The sequence below is a fragment of the Perognathus longimembris genome, chromosome 16 (genome assembly GCF_023159225.1).
Source record: "Perognathus longimembris pacificus isolate PPM17 chromosome 16, ASM2315922v1, whole genome shotgun sequence".
Lineage (NCBI taxonomy): Eukaryota > Metazoa > Chordata > Mammalia > Rodentia > Heteromyidae > Perognathus > Perognathus longimembris.
This window is the reverse complement of record NC_063176.1, coordinates 33,693,530-33,707,138: the sequence shown is the minus strand read 5'-3', so window position 1 is coordinate 33,707,138 and position 13,609 is coordinate 33,693,530. Positions and strand designations below refer to the sequence as shown.

The 13,609-nt window shown below is 34.9% G+C and overlaps 1 long non-coding RNA gene across 2 annotated transcripts in view; it reads right to left on the bottom strand.

The window, feature by feature from the left end:
* Nucleotides 1-331: 331 nt before the first annotated feature.
* LOC125364812 overlaps nt 332-13,609 on the bottom strand; it is a 34,213-nt gene continuing 20,935 nt past the window's right edge. The window contains exons 3-4 of one of the 2 annotated variants that reach the window (XR_007213570.1): nt 7,638-7,787; nt 332-342 (exon numbers count right to left, since the gene is read on the bottom strand). This is a non-coding gene — a long non-coding RNA (uncharacterized LOC125364812). Of the gene's footprint in view, nt 343-7,592; nt 7,788-13,609 lie in introns of those variants that run through there. The other variant, XR_007213569.1, reaches the window with a different exon arrangement.

The following is a 13,609-nucleotide window of genomic DNA, read 5'->3' as shown; positions in this document are numbered from 1 at the left end:
CACATGTAAAAGTACTCTACATCACTGGCCATAAAAGAAATGCACATCAAAACAACATTGAGATTCCATCTTAGCACAGTAAGAATGTCCTATATCAAGAAAACTAACAATGACAAATGTTGGAGGTGATGTGGCCAAAGGGAACCCTACTTCATTGCTGGTGGGAATGTAAACTGGTTCAGACACTCTGGAAAGCGGTATGGAGATTCCTCAGAAGGCTAAACATAGAACTCCCCTATGACCCAGCAGCCCCACTCTTAGGCATCTACCCAAAAGACCACAAACAACAACGCACTAAAGCCACCAGCACAACAATGTTCATCACAGCACAGTTTGTCATAGCTAGAATTTGGAACCAACCCAGATGCCCCTCAGTAGAAGAATGGATCAGGAAAATGTGGTACATATACAAAATGGAATTTTATGCCTCTATCAGAAAGAATGACATTGCCCCATTTGTAAGGAAATAAATGTAAGGACTTGGAAAAAATTATACTAAGTGAAGTGAGCCAGACCCATAGAAAGATGGACTCTATGATCTCCCTCATAGGGAATAATTATTACAGGTTTAGGCTAGTCACAGCAGAGGATCACAAGAGCCCAATAGCTATACCCTTATGAACACAAAAGATGATGCTAAGTGAAATGAACTCCATGTTATGGAAACGACTGTTATATTACTGTTGTAATTACTTTCAACATGCAATGTGAAACCATAGCTTCTGTTATTGATGATCCTCTTGTATCCCCTTCCTGTGGTTGTACCTGCGCTATCTCTGTATCTTATCTGAGTACATTGGAAACCATGTATACAGGTATTAGAACTAGGAAACTGAATGGGAATACCAAAATCGAGAGACAAAGGGTAAGAAAGACAAACGATTACAAAAGCAATACTTGCAAAACTTTTTAGTGTAATTCTACTAAACAACTTATGGGGTGAAAGGGAAAGGGGGAGGGGGAGGGAGAATGAGGGAGGAGGTAACACACAGTATAAGAAATGTATCCAATACCTAACATATGAAACTGTAACCACTCTCTATATATATATCAGTTTGACAATTTAAAAAAAATTTTACCTGTGACTTTTTTTTGTTCAAACTGAATGTTCTTAACAGTTGCTGATTTTAGGAAAGAGATGAAGTATGAGGAGAAAAATGGATGGCAGCAGTAGTACTTTTGTTTTGCTGACTTTATACATGTTAATTACTGTGGGGAAATTACATGGTGGAGTTTTCAATGTCTAATTCCAAGGAGATGTCACTCTATGGAAATTCCATGGATAAATATTCTGTTAGTTGCTCTAACATTGCAATTAGAATTATGTAAAACTTTTTTAAAGTAGTTATTTATTGTCAAAGTGATGTACAGAGGGGTTACAGTTTCATACATAAGGCAGTGGGTACATTTCTTGTACAATTTATTATCTTCTCCCTCATTCCCGCCTCTCCCCCCATCCTTTCCCTCTCCTCCCATGAGTAGTTCAGTTGGCTTATACCAAATGGTTTTGTTTAGATTTATTTGTCAAAGAAATGTACAGAGAGGTTACAGTTTCATACGTTAGGCATTGGATACATTTCTTGTACTGTTTGTTACCTCCTCCCTCATTCATTGTAAGTATTGCTTTTGGAGTCCTTTGCCTTTTTATCCTTTGTCTTTCGATTTTGATATTCCCTAGTTTTAATACCAGTATATACAGGATACAGGGTATTCAAATGAGAAACAATGATAGTACTGGGACAACCACAGAACAAGGATACAAGAGGATCATCAACAAAAAAAGCTCCGGTTTCACATGGCATGTTGAAAATAATTACAACAGTGATATAACACTCATTTCCATAACATGGAGTTCATTTCATTTAAAATCGTCTTATGTGTTGATAAGGACATAGCTATTGGGTTCTTGTGATCCTCTGCTGTGACTAGCCTAAACCTGTGGTAATTATTCCCTAATAGGGAAACCATAGATTCTAAGTTTCTTTAGGTCTGGTTCACTTCACTTAGCATCATTTTTTCCAAGTCCTTCCATTTCCTTATGAATGGGGCAATGTCATTCTTTCTGATAGAAGCTTAAAATTCCATTGTGTATATGTACCATATTTTCCTGATCCATTTGTCTACTGAGGGGCATCTGGGTTGGTTCCATATCTTAGCAATGACAAATTGTGCTGTGATGAACATTGTTGTGCTGATGGCTTTACTGTGTTCTGTTTGTAATCTTTTGGGTAGATGCCCAAAAGTGGGGATTCTTGGTCGTAGGGGAGTTCAATGTTTAGTTTTCTGAGGAATCTCCATACTGCTTTCCAGAGTGGCTGAACAAGTTTACATTCCCACCAACAGTGAAGTAGTGTTCCCTTTGGCCACATCTCCTCCAGCATTTGTTATTGATAGTTTTCCTGATAATGGACATTCTTACGGGGGTAAGGTGGAATATCATTGTTGTTTTGATGTGCATTTCTTTTATGGCCAGTGATGTAGAGCACTTCTTCATGTGTCTCTTGGCCATTCTCATTTCCTCTTCAGAGAAGTCTCTTTTTAAGTCTTTAGCCCACTTATTGAGGGGCCTGTTGGTTCTTTGAGGTTTTGTTTTGGAGGAATGTAATTTTTTTAGTTCTGTATATATTTTAGATATGAGGCCTTTGTCTGTTGTATGGCCAGTGAAGATCTCCCAACCTGTGGGTTTTCTGTTTATGTTGCGAGCTATGTCCTTTGCCCTGCAGAAGCTCTGCAGTTTGATGCCGTCCCATTGGTGCAACCTTTCATTGATTTGTTGCATTTCTGGGCCTTTATTAATGAAGTTTCATCCTGTCCCAAGGAGCCCGTGTGTTTCTCCTATTTCTTCTTGTAGTGTTTTCAGGGTATCTGACTTTACTTCGAGGTCTTTGATCCATTTGGAATAGATTTTGGTGCAGGGGGATATGTAAGGATCTAGTTTTAGTTTGTTGCAGGTGTTGAGTCAATTTTGCCAGCACCATTTGGTAAAGAGGATTTTTTCCATTCTATTTTTTTAGCTCCTTTATCAAAGATTAAGTAGGCATAGTTCTGTGGGTTACTTTCTGGGTCTTCAGTTCTGTTCCATTGCTCTTCACGCCTGTTCCTGTGCCAATACCAAGATGTTTTTATTACTATAGCTTTGTAATACAGCTTGAAGTTTGGTATTGTAATTCCTCCAGCACTGTTCCTTCTAATTAGGATTGTTATTGCCATTCCAGGTCTTTTATTGTTCCATATGAATTTCTGCATTGCTTCCTCTATTTCATTAAAAAATGGTGTTGGGATATTAATGGGTATTGCATTGAATTAGTAGACAGCCTTTGGAAATCTTGCCATTTTGACAATATTAATCCTCCCAATCCAGGAGCATGGGAGGTTTTTCAATTTCCTTAGTTCTGCCTTAATTTCATTTTTCATGTTTTTAAATTTCTCATCGTAGAGGTCTTTCACTTCTTTGGTTAAGGTTATTCCTAGTTATTTTATGTTTTTTGAGGTTATTGCAAAAGGAGTTGCTTTCGTGATTTCAGCCTCGGTACTTTGGGTCGTTGGCATATAGAAAAGACATTAATTTTTTGAGGGTATATTATATATCCTGCTACTTTGCCAAAATTTTAGATCAGCTCAAGTACCTTGGGAGTAGAGTCTACAGGGTTCTTTAGGTACAGGATCATCTCATCTGCAACAAGAGACAGTTTGACTTCATCTTTTCCAAATTGGATCCCATTTACATCTTCCTCTTGCCTTTTTGCTCTGGCTAGGAATTCTAGTACTGTGTTGAAGAGGAGAGGAGAGAGGAGCAACCTTCTCTTGCTCCTGATTTTACAGGAAATATCTTTAGCTCTTCCCCAGTAAGAGTAATGTTCACTGAGGGTTTGTCATAGACAGCCATAATTATATTCAGGAATGTTCCCTGGAATCTTAGTTTCTCCAAAGCTTTTATCATAAATGGGTGCTGGATTTTATCAAATGCTTTTTCCACATCTAGCAAAATAATCATGTGATTCTTGACCTTGCTCCAGTTGATGTGATGGATTACGTTGATTGACTTGTGTTTACTGAACCAGCTATGCATACCGGGAATTAATCCAGTTTGGTCATAGTATATGATTCTTTTGATGACCTATTGAAGTTGATTGGCCAGAATTTTGTTGAGAATTTTTGCATCAATTTTCATCAGGGAAATTGGTCTATAGTTCTCTTTTTGTGATGAGTCCCTGCTTGGTTTTGGGATGAGGGTTATACTGGCATGATACAATGTGTTTTGTAGCAAACGTTCACTTTCAATTTCATTGAAGAGTTTGAGAAATATTGGTATGAGTTCTGTTTTGAAAGCCTTGTAGAATTCTGCTGTGAATACATCTGGACCTGGGCTTTTCTTGGGTGGGAGATTTCTTATTGCAGTTTCTATTTCAATGCTGGTTATGGGTCTGTTTAGAAGGTTTAAATCTTCATGGTTAAGTTTGGTCATATTAATTTTTGCTAGTAATTTGCCCATTTCTTCCAGGTTCTCAAATTTGTTGGTGTAAAAGTTTGCAAAATATTCCCTTATTGTGTTCTGAACCTTGGTTGTTTCTGTGGCGATGTTACCTGCTTCATCTCTGATCTTGTTTATTTGGGTGGGCTGCCTTCTTTTCTTGGTCAGATTTGGTCGGGGTCTGTCTGTCTTGTTAATTTTTTCAAAGTACCAACTCTTTGTTTTGTTGATTCTTTCTATTTTTTTTACTCTAAGTCATTTAATTCTGAGTTAATTTTAATTATTTGCTTCCATCGTTGTCTTGGGGTTTGGCTTGTTGTTCTCTTTCAAGGAGCTGAAGGTGCTTTCTTAAATTGTTGAATTGTTAATTTCTCCATTTTTTGATATAGGCATTCAGAGTTATAAATTTTCTTCTTAGTACTGCCTTTGCTGTATCCCAAAGGAGCTGGTACTTTGTGTACTCATCTTATTCCATAAACATTTGAATTTCTGTTCTAATTTCTTCAATGACCCTCTGGTGGTTCAACAATGTGTTGTTTAGTCTCCATGAATTGTAGGGTTTTCTGTGGTGGCTGTTTGAATTGAGCTCTAAGAATTTTGTAAAACTTTTAAAGAACAGATTTTTAAGAATAATGCTCTTATTTATTGCACTGCCTTGTTTATATTTTATCTTCCATGAAGTAGAAGAAAATCTTTAAAACTAGATATTATAACAAATTTTCTTATTAAAAATGTCTAAATATATTCCCAACACACTTCACTATAATTCATCTAGAAATCAGCCTCCTTTCCATCATACTATCTTGGAAGTTAGAATGAGGACTCCTGTTGATCGAACCAGACATACTTTATTCAATCAGTTGTGATGTGTCAGACTGATTTGTGTTATACATAATATGATTTAAGCAAAAATTTAATTAATGAATAGGCAAACATGGTACTTTTTAAAATAAAATTATATCATTCAAGACCACACAAAGCCATTTAGCATACTGAAAAAAGTACATCTATTATAGTCCAATAATCCTCAAGAAAACACAAGGAAATATTTTTCATAAATAGAAGTTTATCAAGAAGACACCAGAGTCATTTAAAAAAATATTAGGTGAATTTTATTGCTTGTTTTGTCATTAGTGAGGACTTCTCCCACATTGAGGTAGCAACTTCTCACAGTGTGGCTTCACATTTGTAAAGTGGAAGTCATGCTTCCATCAAAGCTGAAACTCAGCATCCAACTGTGCCCAGAGATTCTGCTGCAAATGTTCTCAATCTCCATATAATGATCTCTCTGAAGACAAAATCCTTAATTCCATGTTATTTTCCAGTTCAATTTCATTAAATTCAAAGTTGATTGTTAATACCCTTTGTGAATGTGCTGCAATAATAATCAAGCACTTTAAACACTTTAAGTTTGATAATGCTTGGAATCAAATGTCATAGAATGGACATTATCTCCTCTCATCTCTTTTCTTGTATAAACCCCAACCTGGGAGCTCACCAGGAAATACCCTTTAAAAATTCATTACACGTTGTCATTTTCTTTCTATTTATGTCCTGTAATATATTACCTATAATGAAAAACAAAATATAAATATATTTCTGGAGCTTCTTGTTTTAAGAAGATTTTGATGAAAATAACTTTGCAGTTGTTCACATAATACCAGAGCTTCCTGGAGACAAAGAAAGTGGTCACCAATTTCCAATGCATGCTCCTATTAGAGTATTGTGAATAAGAGAGAAGGGGTAAACCCATATCAGGCATTCTACAGCAATGGGAGTCTGATATGTAAACTCCTACAGCTTGTAGATAAGGCTGAATATTACAACAAGGCCTAGTATATCTGTGACCCAAGGTTGAATCTGCAGTGCAGGAAACATGGACATGCATGCAGATGCATGCAAATGAAAAATGAGAGTGCAGAGGTGCTTTTTCTTGGGAAGGGGTACACATTTTTCTGCAGTTCTATACATTCATAATGACCACCTTCATCTTATATTACTCTGACACCAATCACCAATTTTGCCACCTAAATCCTCCTTTAAAAAGAGCACTCCATATATACTATATATAATATGTGCTGTATACTAATATGTATATACACACATATCAATCAGTACCCACTATAGCTCAAACTCTCATAATTTTCTACTTGGTGTTTGAAATATGCTTCTACTTTAGCTCCATGACTCCTGTATTACCACTCTCCCCACAATCCATCTAGTAAAAAACATATTCATAAAATGTGATTAAAGTTCAATCATTGCCCTGGAACTGCTCAAATCAGAAGAAAAGGAAATCAGTAAAAAAAATAAATAATGCATGTACTACTCTCCAAGCTATTTGATGCATGTAGAGGGGACACATTTCTCCATTGTTATCTGGATTCTTTCAGGACAAATATTCTGTGCCTTCTTAGAAAACTCTAATGATCTGTCTGTATATGGCTCTTTTATATTAGAAGAAAAGAACTAAAAAGTCTCCTGGATTTTGTAGACAGAAAACATCCACTATCTATTATGTAATGGAGTGACATGAATATTAAGTTTGATGGTGATTTTGCCAGGGTTTGATGTGTATTTAGAATATTTCAATGACTAATATTTTCTGCAGGATTAATTTTCTTTTAAAAAATATAGTTCTCTCTAAAGTCATTTATTATCACAAATTAGTAATGTTAAGTAGTGATCTGTAAGATAACTTCAATGGCAGTTTTACTTGCACTTTTAAATAAAGTATCAGATTAATAATTGTCTCAATTCATCTATCAAATAAGTCTTTGTTCCTGCAACTTAGGCAGAATAACTATTCAAGAAAATTACATCTGCCCAATGGCGTCACCAATAATTTAAACAAAGAGGTTTCTGAAAAAACAAGAAGTGGTGCTGGCAAAAGTGGTTCAACACCTGTAACAAATTAAAACTAGATCCTTATGTATCACCCTGCACCAAAATCAATTCCCAAATGGATCAAGACCTCGAAGTAAAATCAGATACCGAGAAAACACTACAAGAAGGAATTAGAGAAACACTTGGGCTCCTTGGCAGAGGATGAAGCTTCTTTAATAAAGGACTAGAAATGCAACAAATCAAAGAAAGGTTGCACAAATGGGACTGCATCAAACTGCAGAGCTTCTGCAGGGCAAAGGACATAGCTTGCAAGATAAACAGAAAACCCACAGATTGGGATAAGGTCTTCACTAGCCATACAATGGGCAAAGACCTGATATCTAATATATACTTAGAACTCAAGATATTAAATTCCTCCAAAACAAATCCTCAAAGAACCAACAGCCCCCTCAACAAATGGGCTAAAGACCTTCTCTGAAGAGGAAATGAGAATGGCCAAGAGACACATGAAGAAGTTCTCTACATCACTGGCCATAAAAGAAATGCACATCAAAATATCATTGAGATTCCACTTCACCCCATTAAGAATTTCCTTTGTCAGGAAAACTAATAATAACAAATGCTGGTGGGGATGTTACCAAAAGGGAACCCTACTACATTGTTGGTTGGAATGTAAACTTGCTCAGCCACTCTGGAAAATGGTATGGAGATTCCTCAGAACACTAAACATAGAGCTCCCCTATGACCCAGCAGCTCACTCTTGGGCATCTACCCAAAAGATTACAAGCAAGAACACACTAAAGCCACCAACACAACAATGTTCATCACAGCACAATTTGTCATTGCTAAGATATGTAACCAATTCAGATGCCCCTCAGTAGATGAATGGACCTGGAAAATACGATACATATACACAATGGAATTTTATGCCTCTATCAGAAAGAATGACATTGCCCCATTTGTAAGGAAATGGAAGTACTTGGTAAAAATTATACTAAGTGAAATGAGCCAGACCCAAAAAACATGGACTCTATGGTTTTCCTCATGGGGAATAATTAGGACTGGTTTAGGTTAATCATAGCAGAAGATCACAATAGCCCAATAGCTATGCCCTTATGAACACATAACATGATTTTAAGTAAAATGAACTCTATGTTATGGAAATGAGTGTTATATCACTGTTGTAATTATTTTCAATATGCCATGTGAGACCGTACCATTTTTTTCTCTACCTTGTATTCCCTTCCTGTGAATTTAACCACGCTATCACTGTTTCTTATCTTAGTACCCTGGATACTGTATATACGTGTATTAGAACTACGGAAGGGAAAGGGAATACCAAAATTGAGAGACAAAGCATAAAAAAAAATTCCAAAAACAATACACAAAACCATTTGGTGTAAACCAGCTATACAACTCAGGGCCTGGTGCGGTGGGGGGCGGAAGAGAGGGAAAAGGGGAGGACGGTACGGGAAATGAGGGAGGAGGTAACAAGTTGAATAAGAAATATATTCACTGCCTTACATATTAAGCTGTAACACATCTGTACTTCATTTTAACAATAAAGGGGGAAAAAGGAGTAAAACAAATTGCAATAAAAAAAATAAGTAAGAGTGTATGTAGCTTTCTTTAATATAGTAAAGCGATATTTTTCCTCTTGTGTTTGCCCATGGGAGATCTTTTCCTATTTAAAAAAATAAATACAACATGTCATGGATTTTATTTGCAATATCTGTGTTTTCTTTTCAAGTAGAAGGGACTAAGCATTTAAAGACTCAAAGATTAAGCCAAGTTGCTCCAGAGAAAATTGAATTGTCATGTTTTATCTCATCTCATCTATAGCTATCTAGAGTTGATTCGGGAGGCTCTATCTAAACCTGCCCAAGAGGCCTTCAACAAATATTCAATATAATTTGTTGGTAATTCCCAGGAGAATATGCAGTAGGGGACTTGCACCCAACTAAGTTATTGATTACAATCCATTAATTATAAGAAAATCAGCATTTTAATTTTTTGTGACATACTTTTTTTAAAGTTATCTTTTGCTTTAGGAAAAAACTATTATTTTCATTGGGTTTCTAAAAAATTACTTTCCCTAAGTTTCTTTCTCTATATCTCTGTAATTTTCTTGGAATTTCTTGCCATTTTTCTATATATTTTTTTTATTTTGGTAAGTTATGCTGTCTGATTTTCATTTTAAAGTATATTTATCTTCACTTTTGCCTTATAATTTTTACAGATTTATTCTTAGTATCTATGCTTTATTTTTATTTTCTCAACTATATCAAAGCTCATTTACAATTCTTCTTTGTTCACTGTATTATATCCTCCTTTGCTTTGCTTGATCTCCAGTGAGTTATTCTGGGTTTTTTTTTTTCCTGCATATATTTCTTAATTTCAAGGACTAAAAATTATTAGCTTTTTTATCTGGAACTTTTAAAGAGGTCATTGTTTAAGGATTGTGTTTAGAAAACTTTCTTCCATAGATTTTTAAAAATTGTTTTCCTAAGACTCCTGAAATTAATAATAATACAATAATACCATCCAGCTAAATTTAAGTCTTTGATGACATAGATTTTATGTATGACCCACGTCTAATTACCTTTAGGGTTGTCATTGAGACATCTCTGGAGAAATTCTATTCATATCACTACTTCACAGCTTGCAAGGCTTTTACATGAAGTTATTTCTTATCTCTTCCCTCTCCTAGGAGAGAATGATATCCCCCCAGGGTGTGATTTATGATAAAAGTATTATTTTTCTTTTTGACACGTGGAGAATTAAAATTTAGGTTTCTGCAAATGTTCCAGTAAAAAAGACAAAAGCTCTGTTTTTCTGGATGAAGATTTTATTATGCTTACTTCCCAACAAATATTCAGCATCATAACAGGATTCAATTGTTTTTAACTTTGGAATTTACTATTTGGCTTATCACAGTTAATACATGTTACAGGTGAAGTTATAGATTTCTCACTGATGAGAAAGGCAGCATCTAATATTTACATTTTAAGACATTTAATAGTTTGGTTTCTGACCCAGCAATGTTATCTATAGGCAAAACCATGACTACCCCTATCACATTATCTTATCAATTGCACAATAAATTCTAACCTGTGTTTAATTGTGTTTACATAGTTTTAAAACCATTGTCTTACTTGTATGAGAAGAGTATTTTGGCTAAAGATAATTACTAATTTTCCCAATTTTGTTCATTTCGTTTCTGGAATGACATGTGATGTTTTTTTTCCCAGTCACCGTGGAAAACAAAAATAATACATAATGTATAAATTCCCCCACCCCCAAATTTGTTATCACAATATTTGGATAGATTGTTGCCTTGTAAATAGCAACACTGCCTGGTATTGCTTGTCAATCCTACAATCATTTATTGAATTTACATTTCCTTATGTAATGAATAGTTCAGCTCACTTTTTTTTTACTTTTTTTTAAATTTCTTTCTTATTTATTGTCAAAGTGATGTACAGAGAGGTTACAGTTTCATACATTAGGCCTTGGGTACATTTCTTGTACTGTTTGATATGTCCACCATTTACAGTCAAGGTGTAAAGCAGAGTAAAGAACACATTTTGGCTTTCTGATTGCTATTCAGACATGTACTGTCAGAGTGTTTTTATAAAAATAGTGATTCTAGATTTATTGGAAAGTATGAAACTGCTAAAATTTGACAGTATTATTTCCTGATGGGATGCTTTATAACAATACTATTGAGTGCTGGTTCCACAGAGGCAGGAGACAGAATCTAATTTTGAGCAATGCTTTGTTTGAAAGGAAATATTTTAAATCAGGTGCATAGAGACGAAGGACACCCTCTGAGATTCTCCCTTTGGTACTTAAAAATAATTTTGTAAGCCAATGTCCTGGTGCAGTAAATACCAGTATTTTTTTGAATGTTGAAATGTTCATGAGACTAAACGTGGTAGTTACAACTGATTAGTTCAATGCATCTGTTGCAGGTTTTACATTATCTTTTATTGTGGCGGACTTATTAAACAGTGAAAGAAACTTGGCACAAAGACACTTGAATGCACAAATTCAACTAGTATATTAAAAGTAGATGTTGGAAGACAATTTAAAATGTATATTGTATGGAAGCAAATAAAGTTCAAAAAATTACATATGAAGAATAAAATTTTAGAGCTTTGTGAGCCATGGGATATAGTTTGTTATATTTGTTCAGACAAATGTAGCAGTAAGTCACTGGCTCACTACGATTTTATTTCTTTAATTCTTTTATCTGGGCTTCATTTACATTTCTTCTTCTGTACTTCCTAAGCTGTAGTCCAGTGAACTTGATTATTACTCTTTGCCATTTTTCTACTTTCTGCAAAAATGTTCATCATATTTTACCACCTTGATTCATTTTACCCTCATGTTCAATTTCCCTACTTTATAAATTTTTTGTGGAGCATAAAAATAGTCAACATACTCTTGTTTCTTTAAATATTTGATTAAAAGAAAAAAGAAAATGTCAAGATTAGAGAACAACAATAAAAACATATGGAAAGATGGAAGAAAAAATGTAATCTCACATAAAAAAAAGTAAACAGATGAGTCACCTCAAATTCCTGAGAATAAATCCTACATGCTAGAAAAATCACAGAGTAATGCATATGAATCCCTAGGGACAACAACTGCCAAAGAAAAATAATATGTCCAACAAAGTCCTCATCCAATTTTGAATGAGATAAAGCTCTCTGGGAGAAACATAAAGTTGCCATTTTAATTACGATGTAACATGGAATTGTACTTCAAGGCTCATGTCTGTTTGGAATTTAGACTGCACTTGTACCTGAATGCGAAAATCATTACCATGGCTTGGAAATTGCTTGCTGTCATTTCACAGAATATTTCTCCTATGCCATTAATATGGACTTCTTTTCTTTCTTTCATTCTATGAAGTTTTATGTGTGGTCTTTTGATCATGTCCCAAAGTTCTTATCTGTTGTGATAATTACTCACTTTTCCCCCTTATTGTTATCTGAGTACAACAAGTTCCTTGTGCTATCATCCATCTCTAATGTTCTTCCACTTGATTTCATGTGCTGATAATATCATGCACCATGGATTTTATTGGATTTATTAAACTTTTCCTTTCTAACATTTATTTTCTGTTGATTATTTATTTTCTGTTTATTTTTTTCACAATTTCCATTTCCTTTCTGAATTTCCTATCCACGTTTCTGAGTTTCTTGTCCAGTGTTGGAGTTGATTTCCTGAGTTGTAGTTATCTGTTAACTTGGCTCCTACTTAGGATCATTGATCATTTTAAAAAGTAGCCTTTTGAATTTCTTCTCTTCTATTTCAGCCACTTCCTTATTTTTAGATTTAGTTATTGAGTAGGTGTGAGGTTTTTGAGATGTAGCATTACCTGCCTCTTCTTGTTGGATGCATTTCTACACTGCCCTTCCTCTTCCTCTATCTCGCTCTCCACATATAAGATATACATCAGATACTGAAAGGAAGAACACACAGAAGAGGTCAGATCCCAGTATGCTGATTTGGAAAAACAAGATTTCTCAGAATGTAAAGAAGATAGAAAACATACTATCATTACCAGGAAAGTATCCAACTGCATAGGGCATAGGAGCAGAGGAGATTTATTGTCTATGCTTGACCTATCAAACCACACAATTTCTGGTTATTAAACCAATCAGTGTATTAACTATTGTAAGCCATCTCTTATATGCAAAGTGAGGGTCATGTTGGCTGAAAAGAATTCAGGAATTGTGTGAAAGATTAAAAATAATGAGAGGAAATTCATGGCAGGCTCAAGAATGGTGTGACATTTCATCTGTGAATCAACAGTGGACAAGGCATTGTGCTCGGTGCTTATTCGATTATTTCCTGTCTGATCACCTCAAGTTCCACATAAAGTGATTTTAAGTACAGTTCCATTATATCTATCCCATTGACTTGCTTAGGAAAGTTAAATTTAATTCCATTTGTCTCTGGGTTAGAAGTGTAATCTAGTCTTGATCTGGGTCTGGAACTTTTCATTACTATGCAGTGCCTGGTAGCTACAATTTCATAATTTCCTAAAAGGATAAAAAGCTTTTTTTAGATTTTTTCCCTAACCCTCTATGACAGTGTTGATGGCAATTAACTGCTTAATTTTCTAATTTCAGTCAAGATTTCCTACAACTTGCCAATATCAGAAGCCAAGTCAGTTTCTTATGAGCAGAAAAAGCTTGTAGTAGTTGTTTTACTACCCTCTGGGAAAAGAAACTTATTTAATTTTGTGTATAGATTTATATATAAATTTACTGAAAC